The sequence below is a fragment of the Enhydra lutris genome, unplaced genomic scaffold (genome assembly GCF_002288905.1).
Source record: "Enhydra lutris kenyoni isolate GAN:26980312 unplaced genomic scaffold, ASM228890v2 scaffoldscaffold30, whole genome shotgun sequence".
NCBI classification, from domain to species: Eukaryota; Metazoa; Chordata; class Mammalia; order Carnivora; family Mustelidae; genus Enhydra; species Enhydra lutris.
Genome location: NW_019154114.1, coordinates 4529127 through 4548195, shown reverse-complemented (window position 1 = coordinate 4548195; position 19069 = coordinate 4529127). Strand labels below are relative to the sequence as shown.

Below are 19069 nucleotides of genomic sequence, written 5' to 3'. Positions count from 1 at the left end.
CTTATACAGCCAGTGACTCACTGAGCCAGAAGTCTCTTCTCCACAGGGATTTCTTGCAGGAAACGTGAGAGGAGCTGGTGACACCGTCTTTCACCCCACCCCCTCTCAGTCCTGGCTTTTCCTATCTAGAAGGCCAGATTTGTTGTACCACGTGAGGCAGCAGAATTGCTATTTTTTCCCCCTGACACTGGCAGCCCTTATTAAATCAGGGCCCTGAATTTCAGGGGCTCACATCAGAGTGTTTGCAGAGCTTCCCACACCCCCCAAATCACCTCTGTTTCCTTGCTAAGCTTCCGCATAATGACAACCTCTGGCTTTCCCTGGAAATCTAGAATACAGCTAACGTGCTTTCGAGATGCCAAGCCTTCTCACCCTTCCTGGTCCCCAGAAATCACACATGCACATACTTTCTGATTTGCAATACTTTTAAAAAATCTCAAATGCAAATTATAGAGGCTGCTGCCCACACGAAAGCAGCCTTCACATCGGCTGTCCCCGGCAGGAGGTTTTGCACACGGAGCAGGAGGGGAACCGTGCCGATGGCACCCACGCGGTCAGATGAGCTGAGGGTGTGAGCGTGCATGTCCGTGTCAACTCTGAGAGAATCTGGGGCACCTGGGCTTGGGGAGGTGGGATTTTAGGGACTGTTGATGCAACTGGATGAATGGGGGTAGCATCTGGATATAGGCGTGCAACAGCAGCGGGTGTTTGAAAGGTAAGGTGTGTATTTGTGTGTGACAACCTGAGGGTTGTCAAAGCCGCTTGCTTAAATTAAAAAACACTTTGCAGATGAGTCCGTGAAACAAAGCAGAAGGATGGCTTGTAGGTAGTGAATTAACCAGACTTCCCTGAAGTTTGAAGAACAATTCTGGAGGAGCCCAGTAACACCACCACCAGCATCAATAACACATGGGAACAACAGCCATCAGTTTTGAATACTTAGCATGTATCACACACATGCACACGTGTCACACACGCACACACACACACACACAGGTAGCACAGCATACCCAAGTCAAGGCAGTCTGATGTTCTGTGGGTTCTCTGTTCTGTAACGGCCTTGGAACCTTTTGCTCAGGACCTATTCAGTGGGTTTCAGGGTAAAATAAAAATGCATCTTGTTCAAAACTATGACAGCGGGGCACCTGGGTGGTTCAGTGGGTTAAAGCCTCTGCCTTCAACTCGGGTCATGATCTCAGGGTCCTGGGATCGAGCCCCACATCGGGCTCTCTGCTCAGCAGGGAGCCTGCTTCCTCCTCTCTCTCTGCCTGCCTCTCTGCCTACTTGTGGTCTCTGTCTGTCAAATAAATAAAGAAGAAAAATCTTTTTATTTATTTTTAAAATTTTTAAAAGATTTTATTTATTTGACAGAGGGAGAGAGATCACAACTAGGCAGAGCAGCAGGCAGAGAGAGAGAGGGAAGCAGGCTCCCTGCTGAGCAGAGAGCCCAATGCGGGGCTCGATCCCAGGACCCTGAGATCATGACCTGAGCCAAAGAGCAGAGGCTTAGCCCACTGAGCCACCCAGGCGCCCCAAGAAGAAAAATCTTTAAAAAAACCCAAAAAAACCCCCAAAAAACGATGACAGCAAGACACACATGTTGGGCCCCGTTGAGCACAGGGCTCCATGTGAGGACACAGCTCTTAGGCCTGTGAAGCAGAGCCCCCTGCTCTCATCTCCGAATGACCACGCGCACTGCTCAAACTTCTGTCCAGTGGGAAGACGTCCCCCCAAGGCTGGGACTGTAGTGTGAGAGCAGTTCAATTTCAGTGTGTCTCTTTCACACCAACACAAAGCATCCTTCAGCAGAGACTGAGCTTTGTCCCTCCCCGTTAGCCACTTGCTGGGGACTGCACGTAATGCACGGGTGGGAGCTGAGTGACCGCCATCAGAATGACAGCATTAGGGGACGCTGAGGCTTGAGCCCGTTGATACAGACGACTTGTACTATTTGGGCCTGGCCAGGCTTGGTCTGGGATAAATAAGAGATCAAACGGCTGGATAAAGATATAGCAAGCTACCAGTGAGGGCTGGAAAGCTGCACACGCCAGAGCAATCACAGAAAACTGAACTTCCAGTGAATGGCTGTGACCCAAGCTAAGGAGGGAAATCCATCTGGATAAAAGGACCGTGCCCTGGGAAGTCATAATCATAATCATAGATGTATGCAGATCTAGCAAGAGACCTTCAAAAGAGTTGAGGAAAAAACTGACAGGAAAGGGAAAAACTTGACTCATCTATAATAATTGCCCAATATTTTCCCACCCCACTTCCATCAATGGAGAGAATAGCCAGACTACGTAATGAGAAAATGCATAGAAGAAAATGCAAGAAGAACGCTGTCGATGACCCTGCCCGTGGCTGACATTGACAGAACACGTAATCCAGGGCGCCTGGCTGGCTCAGTGGGTTAAGCCGCTGCCTTCAGCTCAGGTCATGATCCCAGGGTCCTGGGATCGAGTCCCGCATCGGGCTCTCTGCTCAGCAGGGAGCCTGCTTCCCTTCCTCTCTCTCTGCCTGCCTCTCTGCCTACTTGTGATCTCTGTCTGTCAAATAAATAAATAAAATCTTTAAAAAAAAAAAAAAAAAAGAACACGTAATCCAACAGCAGGGGCACCCCACATTCTTTTCTAGCAGGTGTGGCACCTTCACGACGAGAGACTATGTGCCTGCTCACCAAACGATAGTAATAAAATTTAAAGAATGTACAGAGTATGTTCTCTGACTATCACAGAAGGCAATTAAAAGAAATAGCAAAGAGATACACAGAAAAATCTCAGATATTTGGAAATTATACAACACACAGCTAAAGAATTGAGAAGTTAGAAAACATCCTGAATGGAATGATAAAACTAAATATATCAAAAGCTTGTGGGATACACTGAAGCAGTAGTTAAAGGGAAACTTAGAGTTTAAAACACTTACGTTATAGAAAAGAAAAGTGTGAAGTGGGGGGTTAGTTCGACCTTCTCAAGCCTTTGTGGTTACCAGAGTATGAACCTTGCAGGGTAAAGGCCTCCCCCTCCTGATCTCCCTGCCTACAGACTCTCCCATCCCTTCCAGACAGTAGCCCAGAATACTGTTGCAACACACACATCTAATTGTGTCACTCCCTGGGTCTGAACCCTCTTGTGGCCCCTCATTGCTTCAGGACAAAATTCAAAATGGACCTGGCCAGCTGGCCTTTTGTGACCTTTACTTCTGATGTCACACCCTGTTTGCCACTGTCCTACCACCAGCTTTCCGAATTGTCTCTTGAAACATGAGTTTTTCTCTCTTTTCTGCCTTAAAACTAGGGGTCAGATAAAATGCAGGACTCCCAGTTAACTTGAATTTCAGATAAGTAATGAATAACTTTTTTAGAAAAGATTTTATTTGCCAGAGAGAGAGGGAGCAGCTCAAGCAGGGGAGCAGCAGGAAGAGGGAGAAGCAGGCTGCCCGCTGAGCAGGGAGCCTGATGTGGGGCTCGATCCCAGGACCCCAGGATCATGACCGGAGCCGAAGGCAGACGCTTAACTGACTGAGCCACCCAGGTGTCTCATGAATGACTTATTAATATGAGCATGTCTCCAAAGCTGCATGGGGCATATGTATACACACACAAAAAATATTCATTACTCATCTAAAATTCAAGTTTAACTGGGTGTCAAATTTTTTTTTTTTTTAAATATTTTATTTATTTATCTGACAGACAGACAGAGATCACAAGTAGGCAGAGAGGCAGGCAGAGAGAGAGGAGGAAGCAGGCTCCCTGCTGAGCAGAGAGCCCGATGCGGGGCTCGATCCCAGGACCCTGGGATCATGACCTGAGCCGAAGGCAGAGGCTTTAACCCACTGAGCCACCCAGGCGCCCCCAATTTTTTTTTTTTTATTTGCCAAATCTGTTAACCTCATCCAGAACTAGCACACGGTGGTGCATCTGGCCTTTCTCTGCTTCTGTGCGTGGCTAACTCCTCTTCCTTAGACGGGTCTCAGCTTAGAAATAACCTCCCACAGGAAGACGATTCTCCCCACCACCCTTTCTTGGGGTCCGTCTCATTCAGTAGTAACTCCTCGGCCCTTGGAACAGTGTCTAGCACTTGGTGGTCACGCAACAAATACTTGTTGAAGGAACGATGCTGACCTAGGTTCCAGCTCCAGGGACAAAGAGCTGGCCCGTTTCCCGCCTCCTAAGCCGGTGGCTCCCAGTTTGGTGGGGGGACAGGGGATGCCTCCATTATCTATCTCTTCAAACAAACTACTCCAAAAATTAGTGACTTAAGACGGCAGCAATCAGGGACAGCTCACCTCTGCCCCACGTGGCTCTTCCAAGATGACTCACTCACCGGCTTCGAGTCACTGGATGCTGCTTCTCTCCATACCCGCCTCTCCACAGGGTGGCTTGGACTTCCTCACAGTGTGGTGGCTCGGTTCCAAGAGCAGGTATCTCAGAAGAGACAGGAAACAGCAGATGCTAGGCTTTTAAGGTCTGGGCCTGGAGACTAGTACCATATCATTTCCATTCTACCCTATTGCTTAAGCAGCTACAGTTCCTATTTAAGGAGACGGGACAGAGACCCTGCCTCTGCATGGAACTAGTGCTAGAGTTTTGTGATCATGTTTTAAAGTCACCACAGGGGAGAATACTCACCACAAAAGGCTCAACAGAGCCCATCTGCACTCTGTCTGGGTGGGTGGTGGTCCATCGGATGGGATGCTTTTCTCTCCACAGGTCGGTGGGTGCCACAGGGCCAGCATGTTCAAGGCAGCCTTGGAGTGGGATAGGGCAGGAGAGAAGAGAGAGACAAGATATAGAGACAGAGAGGAAGGGGGAGGAGAGATACGGAAGGAGTCTTCCCTTAAAGGAATGAGGACTGAGCCACTCAACCCATGGAGACAGTTCTCAGTCCGTCTGAAAGGAGGCCGCACAGTTGGCACCTAGCTGGGCCCCTGGGGATGTTGTAAACAGAAATTTTGAAACTGTATATTCTTTCGGTTTTGAACAATTTTAAATTTATAGAAAGTCGACAGAATAGTAAAATGAACAACCCAGACACCTGTCACCAAGTTTCACCAATGGTTAACATTTTGACACATTTGCTCTTTGAAAGTTACAAAAAAGACATTTCCCTCTTAAAACCTTCAGCCTGCATTCCGCAACCCCCACACACCCCAAGCGATGTGCTCTCCACACCAATGGTTCTCAGCAGGGGGGGCAATTTTTGTCCCTCAGGGGATAATGTGACAATGCCAAATGGAGGCATTTTTAATTAGTCTTTATTGAAAAAAAATTCACATCACATAAAATTCACCATTTTAACCATTTTCAAACGGACAGTCCAGTGTGTTTTCACATATTCATGACGTGATGCAACTGTCAATACTACCAAAATCCAAAACAGTTTCTCAGACATTTTGGCTCGTTGCAAGGGACAGGGTGCTGTGCTCCGGTCACCTAGTGAGCAGGGACCAGAAGTGCTACTGATCTCTCCAGAGTATTAACTGGCCCTAAATGTCAGGGCTCCTCCACACAATTACATTGCCATTATCACATCTGAGCATATCAACAGTAATTGAGTGCTGTCATTCCCACTGGTCTGAAGGATGCCTTTTTTTTTTTTTTTAAAGATTTTATTTATTTATTTGAGAGAAAGACAGAGCACGAGCAGGGGGAGAGGCAGAGGGTAAGGGAGAAGCAGATTCCCCCGCTGAGCTGGGAGGCCAACATGGGGCTCGATCCCAAGACTCTGGGATAATGACCCGAGCTGAGGGCAGATGCTTAACCGACTGAACCACCAGGCACCCCAAGAATGCCTTTTTTTTTTTTTTTTAATTTACCTTAGAGGTAGATGGAGAGGGAGACAGAGAGAGTGAGGGGAAGAGCAGAGGGAGAGAGACAGCGTCGGTGCCCAGCAAGGAGCCTGAAGCGGGGCTCTATCCCATGACCCTGAGATCATGACCTGAGCTGAAACCAGGAGTCAGACACTTAACCAACTGAGCCACCCAGGCACTCCTCAAGGATGTCTTTTTAGCATGTTTATTTTAGTTCAGAAGGCAAGGTTCACATACTGCCTTTGGTTGTTAGGTCTTTTTGGTCTCTATTAATATAGAAGAATATTATCTACCCCACACTCAGCCTTCTTATTTTTTTTTTTAAGAGTTCAGGCTGGTTTTATAGCATCAAATTCTGGATTTATCAGATTGTTTCCTCAAGGTTAGATTCACCACAAACATTTTTGGCAAGAATACGACATTAATGATCACTGCGTCACATCAGGAGGTCCAAAATATGGGGTTGCTACCCTATTTGTGATGTTGAAATTGGACAATAACACAATTGAGAAGACAGAAGGTGCTGTCTCCCATGCCCCATCCACTCAAGTGTGGCACCCAGACAGCCACTCTGCTTGGCTGACCCTTTCTGAAAAGTAGAGAGAGCCTGGGGAGGATTCTCTCACCCCTAGGGAGTACTCAGGCCCTTCTCTCTTCTCTTTGCTGTCCCACTTTTAAGGGTCAAGGGGAAGGCCCCAAGAGCTGGGGTTCCCTCTACCAACCCCAGGGAGCTAGCCTTAGCCTAGGTTGGCTGGGAGGACTCAGAAGGACTCCAGGTACTCCTTCAGCTGTTCCTTAGTTCTCAGGAAGAAACCGGATAGCGGAAGTGGGTTGAGTACCCCGAGCCTGGAACCAGGAAGCTAAGGGTGTGGGTCAGGTGGAGGTCAAGGGCTCATAAGGCTGGAAACTGCAGGCCTGTTAGCATTCCTGCAGTGAACAACTATGCAAAGCTGCATGGAAATCACTTCCAATCCTCCTCCTTTTGGGAAGCTTCTTCCACCCTTAGGAGCTCCACTAAACACAACCTTTTTCAGGAAACCTATCAGGACTGTGGGAAGAAGAAAATTGCCCCTGTTCTCAAAGCACTTCAGGCTAGAACCACAACAAGGGCAGAAGTTCTATCCCATTACAGTGGCAGTGGGAACATGACAACCTGTATAAAGCTTTGTGAGCCCAGCAAAGAAACAGCATATTAAAAAAATTCAGGGCACACCTGGGTGGCTCAGTCGGTTAAGTGTCTGCCTTCGGTTCAGGTCATGATCTCAGGGTCCAGGGATCACGTCCCTCGTTGGGCTCTTTGCTTGGTGGGGAGCCTGCTTCTCCCTCTGGCTCGGTGGGTGAAGCATGAAACTCTTGATCTCAGGGTTCTTAAGTTTGAGGCCCATGTTGGGTGTCAAGGATACTTAAAAGTACAATCTTTTAAAAAATTTCAGTTTTCTGGCTTTTCTTGGAAAATCTGATGCTCTGGCAACATTGGGCTCGCATCTGTGCCTAGGGTAAATGACTTCCCCTTCCTGACTGAGCACGCACTCCACACTTACCTAAACCTGAGTCCGAGTGTGACTTTCAGTGTTGCTCCTTCACCTTGCCAATGCTGTTTTTTTCTCTACCTGTGTCTTTGGAAAAAAGATGACAATAAAAGAGAGGTCTAAGGGCCCTGTGCTTCAGGGAAAATGGGAGAAGGCATATTTCTCTGTGGAACTGAAGAACATTCTATTGCCCTTGTAATGTGATTAAAGTGAATCTGTGTTAAAAACAATATTGACCCCCAAGTGCCATAGTGTCTTAGCATCGTGGCTGGGGGTCACTAGAATGTCAGACTCCTCTCGGCTCCACCACTTACAAGCTATGTGACCTCAGACAAGATTACAACAAAACTCAGACACCTCTGCAGTTTAAACCTCTCTCAACCCCTTGAATACTGCCCAGCTGCGATCCTACAAACAAAACACCTAAGCACGTGACTTTCAAGGGTGTGTTGAGGAAGAACAAGATTCCACATCAAAAGTCATTTTTTCTGGGGCGCCTGGGTGGCTCAGATGCTTAAGCATCTGCCTTCGGCTCAGGTCATGATCCCAGGGTCCTGGGATCGAGTCCCACATTGGGCTCCCTGTTCAGCAGGGAGTCTGCTTCTCACTCCCTCTCTGTTCCCCCTGCTTGTGCTCTCTCTCTCTCTCTCTCTGTCAAATAAATAAATAAAAATAAAATCTTTAAAAAAAAAAGTCATTTTTTTCTAAGTTGGGAATTTGCCCAAAGTCAACACATGACCTAACCAAAAGCCAGACTTGGCTCCTGAGGGGAGATTTTTGACCCTGACTTTGACAGAAGGTGCTGGCCCATGTGACCCACTCCACTCCATAGGCAAGGCCACTGGAGGTCAGAACTGCTGTGGGAGTTGCAAGCTGACCTTGAGGATAGCTCAGGGCTTGTAAGGATTCAGCTAAAGTCCAAGGAGGATCATCAGGGCTCACACAGATCAGAGGAACCCACCATGAGTGCTTCAGCCATAACCCTCAGGTGTGGATGCGAGCAGGATTTCCAGAACCAGGACCAGGAAATTGTGGGACAAAGCTGACTCTCTCCTGTAGGATATGAGTGAGGAAGTAAGAGGCCTCAGAGACTCCTGGAAGTCAATCTGGGTCCACAAGGGAAACAAACCTTAGAAGGAAGCATTTACTACAAAAGACACGGACAAGAGTTATGGGCCATCTGGGTGGTTTAGTCAGTTAAGCATCTGCCTTTGGCTCAGGTCATGATCCAGCTCAGGTCTTCTCCCTCTGCCCACCCCCTGCCCTGCTCATGCTCTCTCTCTCTCAAATGAATAAATAAAATCTTAAAAAAAAAAAAAAAAGAGAAAGAAATTGAAGATTTTCTCAGTTGAGCATGTGTTTGGGTGCAAGTAAGAGAAAACTTAAGAGTAGCTTGAATAAATATTTATTTCCTGCTTGTCTCACATGATAAAATATTAGGAGATGGGCAGGCCGACCACGGTTGGTGCAGCTGGTTTACACAGCCAGGAAGTCTTTTCTTGCCTGCCACCCTCGGTAGCTTCATCCATTCTCATAATCGTTGCCTCCATGGCCATGAGTTGGTCAAGCGGAAAGGAAAGGAAAAGAAGACGCAAAGGGAGACACTTGTGCCAGGAAAGCAAAACTTTCCCAGAAGTCCTTACCGTAAGTCTCATGGGTAACAATGTGTCCCTGGGACACCAGGAACTCTCAAGGGAACTGAGGAAGTCAGTCTGTTTAACTAGGCACTGCCCCAAACAAAACTGGGCTTCTTTTGGGAGGAAAGGGGAATAGGTATTAGGAAGGCAACCAGCTGTATCTATCACACCAAGTCCTTACACAACCACAAGGCCTGGGACCCAACCCCACAGGAAACCAGCCTTCTGGATTTTCCAACTATATGAGAAAATCAATTATTTTTATAGTTTAAGACAATTTGTGTGTGTGTGTTTAGTTCTTTAAAAAGATTTTATTTATTTATTTGCCAGAGAGAGAGAGCACAGCGCAGAGGGAATGGCAGGCAGAAGAAGAAGCAGGCTTCCCATTGAGCAAGGAGCGGATGTGGGACTCCATTCCAGGACCCTGGGATTATGACCCAAGCTAAAGGCAGATGCTTAACCCACTGGGCCACCCAGGCATCCCTGTGTGTATTTTTTTTTTTTTTAAGATTTTATTTATTTATTTGACAGAGAGATTACAAGTAGGCAGAGAGGCAGGCAGAGAGAGAGGAGGAAGCAGGCTCCCTGCCGAGCAGAGAGCCCGATGCGGGGCTCGATCCCAGGACTCTGAGATCATGACCTGAGCCGAAGGCAGCGGCTTAACCCACTGAGCCACCAGGCGCCCCATTTTTTTTTTTTTAAGATTTTATTTATTTATTTGACAGGGAGAGATCACAAGTAGGCAGAGAGGCAGGCAGAGAGAGAGGAAGGGAAGCAGGCTCCCTGCTGAGCAGAGAGCCCGATGCGGGACTCGATCCCAGGACCCTGAGATCATGACCTGAGCCGAAGGCAGCAGCTTAACCCACTGAGCCACCCAGGCGCCCCTCCCTGTGTGTATTTTTAAAGAGATTTTATTTATTTGTTTGACAGGGAGAGTGAGTGGGGTGGGGGCAAAAGCAGGGGGAGCAACAGAGAGACAGGGAGAAGCAGATCCCCCACTGAGCAAGAAGCTTGATGCGGGCCTCGATCCCAGGGTCCCGGGATCATGACCTGAGCCGAAGGCAGACGCCCAACCAACTGAGCCACCCAGGCGCCCCTGTGGCCGGCACTGTTCATCCAACATTATGTCTGGGAGACTCATCTCTGTGGTGTACAGAAGTTCATTCTGTTTTTGCTACCTGGTTTCCCAATGTATGCATATACTACGGTTTATCCAGCTTCCTGGTGTTGGGAGATTTAGATGGTTTCCAGTTTTTAGCTATTATGAATAAAGTTGCCAAGAACATTCTATACTTGCACTTTGGTAGAAATTACACTCAGTTCTCCTGGGTTTGTACCAAAGAGGGGACTGGCTGGGTCATAGGTCAGGTGAAGCAGTTACAGTGAATACTGAGGTTTTCCAGTTTACCTCTTACCAGTTCTAGTTACGTCGTATCCTCGCCAACACTGGGTTTTGTCAATCTCTTTAATTGTAGCCCATGTAATTATGTATAATAGTATCTTGTGGTGGTTTTATTTTTTAAATTTATTTATTTATTTTTGAATTTTATTTATGTATTGCACGTGCGCGTGCGTGCTCGCGAGGGGGAGAGAGAGAGAGAGAGAGAGAGATCGCACGAGCGCACACATGAGTGGAGGGAGAGACAGAGGGAGAAGGAGAATCTCAAGCAGACTCTGTGCTGAGCGTGGAGTCCAACCTGTGGCTTGATGTCACCACCCTGAGATCAAGACCTGAGCCGAAATCAAGAGTCAAATGCTTAGGGGCCCCTGGGTGGCTCAGTTGTTAAGCATCTGCCTCTGGCTGAGGTCATGATTCCAGGGTCCTGGGATCGAGCCCCACGTCAGGCTCCCTGCTCAGTGGGAAGCCTGCTTCTCCCTCTTCCCCTCCCCCTGCTTACGTTCTCCCTCTCACTGTGTCTCTCTGTCAAATAAATAAATGGAGATGTTTAACCAACTGAGCCATCCAATTAAGGCACCTCTTTATTTACTTTTATGTATTTATTTTTAAAGTAATCTGTACACCCAAAGGGGGGCTCAAACTCACAACCTCAAGATCAAGAGTTGGATGTTCTACCAACTGAGCCAACCAGGCACCCCTTGTTGTTTTAATTCACATTTCTATATGAATTAAACTTCTTTAGTGATATGGAGCATCTTTCCACATGCTTGTTGACCATTTGGAAATCCTCTCTTATGAAGGAACTGTTGTAGTCCTTTTTCTGTAATAACTACAGAATTCTTTATATACTCTGCAGGAGTCTTTTTTAAAATAACTGTATTGAAACATCTTTTTTCTAGTTTGTACCTTATCTTTTCATTTTCTTAAATATCTTTAATTATTGACCAGAAGTTCTTAATTTTCATGAAGTCTAAGTTATCAACCATTGATGCTTAGAGCTTTCTGAGTCAAGTTTTTTGGTTTTGTTTTTAAATATTTTATTTTATTTTTTCTGAAGTAGGGTCCACACCCACTGCGGGGCTTGAACTCATGACCCTGAGAGCAAGAGTTGCACATTTCACTGACTGAGCCAGCCAGAGGCCCCCTTTCTGTCTTTTGCTTAAGAAATCTTTGCCTAGGGGTACCTGGGTGGCTCAGTCATTAAGCGTCTGCCTTCGGCTCAACGATCCCAGGTCCCAGGGTCCTGGGAACGAGCCCCACAGAGGGCAGCCTGCTTCTCCCTCTCCCTCTGCTGCTCCCCCTGCTTGTGCTGTCAGACAAATAAATAAAATCATTAAAAAATAGAAATCTTTGGGGCGCATTTGTGGCTCAGTGGGTTAAAGCCTCTGCCTTCGGCTCAGGTCGTGGTCCCAGGGTCCTGGGATCGAGCCCCGCATCGGGCTCTCTGCTCAACGGGGAGCCTGCTTCCTCCTCTCTCTGTCTCTGCCTGCCTCTCTGCCTACTTGTCTGTCAAATAAGTAAATAAAATCTTAAAAAAAAAAAAAAAAAAAAAGAAAGAAATCTTTGCCCAGTCCAAGGCTATAAAGATATTCCATGTTTCTCTAGAAGTTTCACTGTTTTGCCTTCACAGTTCTGCTGATGCTCCATTTCAAATTAATTCTTGTGAAGGCTTCAACGTACAGGTAAAACAGTCACTTACTTACTCCAGCACCGTTCCACCACTTACATAAGTTTGCATAATTCATTTTCAGCCCTTCTTCTTTCCTAACATAGGCACTTACATATATGCATTACTTTAGCCGCATCCCATTAGTTTTAATATAGTGTATTTCATTATCATTCAATTTGAAACATTTTCTAGTTTTCCCTTGCGACTTCTTTGATTCATAGATTATTTAGAAACGTGTCCAAGAGCATAAGGACACTCAGCACAGCTCTGGTGCCCGACTGATCCCACAGCCTCGTGGGGGCCGAGTGGAACGCGGGTGGAGTGGCTGCTTGCTTTGGTCCGGGCACCTCTGGGGAGCTCTGCAGGTGGAAGAATGGTTTCTGCCGCCAAGACGTGTGTGTGTGTGGGGAGACACCGTAGGGAAGCATGTTTGACTCCCCCCGCCCTGCGCCCCAGCACGTGCATGCATGGGTGTGTGCACACCGCTACCACATGCACATGAGTGTGCACACACACCATTCCTCTCCAGCTCTAAAATATGCCCTGAACCATGCAAGGAAGAAAGGAAAGCAGGCCGGTGGCTTCTTAGGTGAGTGATCAAAACTAAGTCACTTAAACTATAAGCCTGTTTCCTGATCTATAAAATGGGGATGGTTTATTTCGATATTCGGCTGAGAATTAAATGTATAGGATGGGAGTCTTGCTATGGGTAAGGGCTGAGATAGGGAGGAAAACTTGCTTCTGTGCCAGATCCTAACACAAAATCTGGCTTTGGCCAGAGATGGGGAGGAGGACCCTTATCTAGGGCTTAATGGAGACAGTTTACACAGGGCCTACAGGGGCAAAACTGGGAAGTGGCCAGCAGGGTTGCTGGCGGAGTTTACCTGAAAGCTTTTCTTCCCATGCTGGACTGGGCCTTGGTGCCCGGGTGAGAGTGGTGTTCCAGAGGTTGAAGCTAGAACGTTATCCTTTTCAACCAAGGTCCCCAGATGACCACTTCCCATGGGACTCAATCCCCTCCCAGCTCTTACACGTCTACCTCCCTGGCTTTCTTCGCAGCTGGAGGCAAAAGGGATGGGAAGGGGTAACAGCAGAAAGGAGGAGGTCCAGAGAACCCCCGGGAGCTGCCGTAGCTCTCGCTGCTTTCTCTAGCTGACCCAGACTCATCTTGAGTCTGTCAAGTCAGGTACCAGCACACCCCTGTGCCCAGTGCATTAGGCAGTATCTCCACACCTATATCCAGAGTTCTGCAGCCTCTGTTCTTACCTGCACAGAACCCCAGTGGCAGGGATGAGCAAGCTGGAGAGCTCCTGGGGCTTTAGCAGAAATAGTAATTCATGGCGTGCCTGGGTGGCTTAGTCAGTTAAGTATCTGAATCTTGATCTCAGCATAGGTCTTGATCTCAGGGTTGTGAGTTTGAGCCCCAGTGTTGGGCTCCATGCTTGGTTGGAGCCTACAGAAAGAGGAAGAGAAAGAAAGTGAAAGAAGGAGAAAGAAAGAGAAAGAGGAAGAAAAGAGAAAGAGATGGAAGAAAAGAAAGAAAAGGAAGAAAGAAAGAGAGAGAGAGAGAAAAGAAAAGAAAGAAGAAAGGAAGGAAGAAGAAAAGGCTACTTTCTAGCATAAGAATCATTTCTAGGTAGCCTGATGGTTCGTATTGTGAAAACACCTTTGTTCCCAGGCTTCAGCTGAGCCACTGAACATCCCCAGGGGGTTAGGTTGCTCCCTTCTATGGGGATGGTTAGAAACAATGAAGGGGACATCCTGGGTACCCCCTTCCCAGCCCAACAGTGCCATGCCTCTGAGGGGTTGCTGGAGACTCACAGTGCCCTTACCTGGAGATCCTGTTAAATTCAGGGGTCCTGGGTGCCTGGGTGGCTCAGTCGGTTGGGCAGCTGCTTTTGGCTCTGTTTGGGTCATGGTCGCTGGGTCCTGGGATCCAGCCCTGCCCCACATCGGGCTCCCTGCATTGGGCTTCCTGCTCAGTGGGGAGCATGTTTCTTCTCCCTCTGCCACTTCCCCTGCTTGTGCTCTCTCTCTCTCTCTCTCTGTCAAATAAACAAATAAATAAAATCTTTTTAAAAAATAAATTCAGGGGTCCTCTTGGGGTGCCTTGGGGTGGCTCAGTAGGGTAAGCATCTGCTTTTGGCTTGGGCTGTGATCCCAGGGTTCTGGGATCTAGCCCCGCATCCCCCTGCTTGTGCACGCGTGTACTCTCTCTGCCAAATAAATAAATAAATGTTAAATTCCAGGGTCCTCTCATCACCTGGAATGGAACAAGCCCCCCACTTTGTGTGGGCTTCATGTGAGTGTGGAGGCTGATGTCTGCCTGTTTGGACATGCTGACAGCGAGAAATTCCCCTGAGACACAGGTAGGGGTGCAGCAGCCCCCCTAGAAACAGACTATTTCGCACTGAAAGGTAGGGCCTGGCACGTGGGAGGAAGAACCGGCTACTTCTGCGGGCATCTGGGAGTGGACACGGGGTTGTAGATGTCTTCAGAGGGGGCTGGGGTCGGCGTTTAGGATGGCCTCTGCCATACCAGCGGGGCCAAGCATCTAGATGGCAAGCCATATCCTCTGAACCAGACCAGCTGGCCTATTTGTCTCTGGCACCCCGGGCCTATGTGAATTTTCCTCTAAACACTCCAACCACAGCTCAGCTGTTCTGGGGACCCCTAATAAAGGGCCAACTTCCAGCACTGAAAGGGAGGACTGTAGGAGGAGGGGAACTGGGAGTTGGAGCAAGGCCTGAGGATAAACGGTGTCTCTGGGCCTCAGCCCCCTTGTAGTCTGCCCATCAGCAGTCTCTGTACCCTGTTCCACTCTCCCTTGGCTTGGCTCCAGCCTACACTTTCACTGCAACAGGAAAGCCCACAAACCCTGTCTGACCTCAGAATCAGGAGTTTCGGGTCACCACGGGCTCTGACCTACCCTCCAAGTCTGGAAGCCTTGGCGTAATGCTTTTCAGGTAGCATGCAGTCAATAAACCGCTCTTCCATGAATGGGAGAACGGTGAGCGCTGGCATTCGGCATTCATGCGGCAAACACGACTCTTCTAGGAGCACCTGATCATGGTGGGATCCCTCCCAGCTGAGGGCTCAAGATGCCAGCCTGAAATAAACCCCCATCCATCCTGATTCCTCACCCTGCATAATTGAGGGGACCACACCTCTCCAGGTAACCTCTGCCTTTTGGAAGTCCTACAGATGAGCCACAGGGGCAGGGGCAGTGTGCGGGGAGGGGGTCTGGTTTTCAGAACAAAGTTGGTTTGGGAGAGCCAGTGGGTGCTCTGCTGCCCCCTGCTGGACAAAGTAGGAACAGTACCTTGGTAGGTGAGGGTTACCTTGAGGAGGGAAAAGAGGAGAGGTAGAGGTCAAACCCCCCTCCTCCTCCTCATTCTTGGATCTCCGGCACAAGACAACCACATTCTCCTCTTCCTCTCTCCAAAATTAGGATCCCTCCCCAGCCTCACCAAGTAGGCTCTGGCTCCCCCCCAGTTCTCCCAAATCCACCACCCAGAACATTTCCGAAGGTCTTTTTGTCAACAAGCGTGATCCTGGGAACATCAGTTTCTGACCAATAAAATCACCCCCACAGTATTTAAACTCATTAACAGACAAAACGGGCTCCCAGCGGGCCTTCTATAGACTACTAGATGTAGGCAACTGTGTTCATCAGGAGGAAAGATCAATGTAAGGATCAACAAACCCAAGGGAAATAGAAAAGAGGAGGAAAGCAGAAACTTAATTGTAACAAAATCTGATAAATCAAGCCAAAGATTGGTTATTTGCAAAAACAAATAAAATTTGATAAGCCAACGGAAATTTCACTTTAGACAGAGGTACAAATATAGATATGGATATAGATATAGATATGACCAGAAACCCATGGGCAATGTTTTGGGCTAATTCGGTGGTGGTAGGAGGGGTCCTAGTCAACATTGTGCTGAAGGGCAGAAGGAAGGTGGGTGGGAAAGGACATAAACAAATGTTGATTTCCTCCTCCGAACTGCTGGGTGGCATGAGAGCTACTGGGCTCCTGTGGCTATGGTCTGGGCCGGTGCACTCTCGCTGCAGTGATACAGTGTGGAGGTGGCTATGATGTTTGCTGACTGACTCACTGACTGAATCAACTCTGGAGGTAGCCAACTCTCTAACCACGGGCGGGGAGAGGAGCGGGGAGAAAAGCGTCTATTGACTGCTCACCAGGCTGGGGCTCGTTGGGCAGGAACCAGGCTTGGAGCAGAACCTGTACTAGTGTTAAGCTGTAGAATTAGGCAGCTTGGTAAGCCATGTGCCAACTATGGGTCCAGGAAACTTACATTGTCCCTTGTCTGGCGCCACCCTTGACTCTTACTCAAGCTTCATGAATGAGTAAAAGCTTCCTCTCCCAGAAAGCCTTCTCAGCCAACTTCCGGCTCCTCCCTTAGCAGGGGTAGGTGCCTCTCCTAGTCTTAAACGCTCCTGGGGCACTCTTCTATCAAAGCATTTATCCCATTGCATTTTATTTTTATTTATTTATTTTTTAAGATTTTATTTATTTATTTGACAGACAGAGATCACAAGTAGGCAGAGAGGCAGGCAGAGAGAGGGAGAGGAGGAAGCAGGCTCCCTGCTGAGCAGAGAGCCCGATGTGGGGCTCGATCCCAGGACCCTGGGATCATGACCTGAGCCGAAGGCAGAGACTTTAACCCACGGAGCCACCCAGGCGCCCCTTATCCCATTGCATTTTAAATAATTCTCTTTGTTTTTAACTTTTATTATGAAGATTTTCAAACACAAACAAGGAGAGCAGTCATGGGATAATGGAGCCCACGTACTCATCACCCAATTTCAACAAATTACCAACTCATGAACAGTTTTATTTCATCCATATCATGTCCTGCTACTCCTTCTCCCTTGGATTATTTCATATCATTTTATCAGCAAATACTTCATTATATTTCTCTAAAAATAAGCCACTTGAAACCACAATACCATTATCACAACTTTAAAAATGAACAAGTAGTCCTTGATGCCATCAACTATCCAATGTTTATATTTCTCTCATTATCCTCCTGTGTTAATAGTTGGTTTTCTTGAATGTCTCACCCATCGGACCTGACGAGGGACCGGGGCTGCCCCTGGGAGAGCTTCAGCCCTTGCCCATCACTGCCCAGGTCCTCACCTGCACACACACAGGGGAAGACAGGCACTGCTCTGCGGATGAGCGGACACTGAGTGCCAGGGTGGGATGGCACCAGCACGGCCCCCGAACATGGACAACTGTTCTTAGCATGGATGCGGACCAGGCCCAGCCAAGTGCTCACATTCTCCACCTCAAATTACCTGAGGTGCTTTTCCAAAACCCACATGCACTCCCTGTTCCCCACCTCCAACTCCTCAGCCAGAATCTCCAAGGATGGGGCCGGGGGCCAGGGATTGGGGGAAAGTGTCTCAGGTACACTTGAACCCCAACTGGCCCCACCAAGATGGAAGGATATCTAGTGCCTGATACTTTCACCCTGCACCACTCTGAGAAGAGAAAGCCCTGGGGTGGACAACAGGGCCCAGCTCTAGCCTCTGGAAAAGAAGGGTCAATGTCAGTTGCCAGGGAGGCCCTGACAACAGGTCTACTTTGCGGCTATTTGTCACCAAAATAGCCAGAAGCATTGTCGGGGGAGAAATGGGGATAGCCCTTTGCTGGATTATCCTGGAGCCATCTCCTCAGGGAAGTAGTATGTGATCCTGGGAGTTCATAGGACTGTGACCCTGTGCCAGCCACAAGTGAGCCCAGTGCTAGCCTGCTACCAGAACAGACATCAGAGCCCATCTGTGAAAGCAGCTGCCACAGCCCCACCCTCTGCAGAGCAGCCCCTCCCCATGCAACTGAACCCCAAGACTGACTGTTGGTACTGAAGGCTAAAGGCTGTCAGACGACAACATACAGTTTCCACCCGTTGCTGGGAGGACTTCCTCATCCTGGGCAGAATAGCCTGTGTGGGGGCGCCTGGGTGGCTCAGTGGGTTAAAGCCTCTGCCTTCGGCTCAGGTCATGGTCCCAGTGTCCTGGGATTGAGCCCCACATCGGGCTCTCTGCTCAGCAGGGAACCTGCCTCCTCCTCTCTCTCTCTCTGCCTGCCTCTCTGTCTACTTGTGATCTCTATCTGTCAAATAAATAAATAAAATCTTTAAAAAAAAAAAAAAGAATAGCCTGTGTGAACCTAGACCAAAAACCCCAACAGCCTCTTCAAACTTCTATTGTCTCAGGCCAGCTCAGTTTGTACACTGAGGCCTTGAAGGTAATTCAGCCTGTACCCCTTTTCCTGATGGGCAAGTGTGTGTTAGCCCCCGAGAAGGGAGAGGGCAGGCAGGGGCAGGTGGAGTCCTGTGTGTCCTCCCACCTTCACAAAAGGGCAGTCTTCACCCTGGCCTCCTGCTGATGAGACCAGGCGTGGGCACAGGCCTGACAACACAGTGCGGATGGGAACAGCCATTAGCACTAATGAGACAGGCAGCCTGAAAGCTTTTTACTTTGAAGCTGCTCGCCCACCCAGGGAACAGTCCGTCCTGCCTCCTTGGCTTCCAGGAAGCCCAGGCGGAAAAGGGTTTGGGAGAAGGAGCAGGGGTGGGGGTCTTAGAGAAGTCTGGAGGGACAAAGGGGAGGGGAGGAAGGACTAGGGATGGAGGCAGGAGGGCTTGGTTTTGGCTAAGTGGACTTCTCCCCTCCCCTTTCCCTCCAAAAAAACCCCAGGGTCTAGGTCTGCACCCCACTCTGGCCATTGGCCCATCACCCTCTTCAGTGCCCCTGACTAAAGTTCCTGGAAGCAAAGGAAACAACATGCCACACAGGGTCTGAGTGAGCATCTCCGGGGCCACAAATTAAATTAAGATCTCAGGGCTGCCTGCCTTGTTATTGCTAATGGCTCTGGCCTGTACCACCTCCCCGCCCCTACCCAGGTCCCTGTCCTGTAGAAATTTGGGGGTTCTGGGCACCCTACCTTGCTCCCAAACTTTGATTGGCACCTGGGGACCTCACCCCAAATCGG

The 19069-nt window shown here is 48.6% G+C and overlaps 1 long non-coding RNA gene across 2 annotated transcripts; it reads right to left on the bottom strand.

Annotated features, from left to right (window-relative positions):
- Positions 1-3877: 3877 nt before the first annotated feature.
- Positions 3878-13947, bottom strand: LOC111152868. Of its 2 annotated transcripts, XR_002640964.1 has the most exons (4): positions 13312-13419; positions 7353-7427; positions 4631-4749; positions 3878-4426 (listed from the first exon to the last, which is right to left on the bottom strand). It is a non-coding gene; the product is annotated as an uncharacterized LOC111152868 (long non-coding RNA). The 2 variants fall into 2 exon arrangements; XR_002640965.1 differs by lacking the exons at positions 7353-7427; positions 13312-13419 and adding an exon at positions 13878-13947.
- Between the last annotated feature and the right edge of the window lie 5122 nt (positions 13948-19069).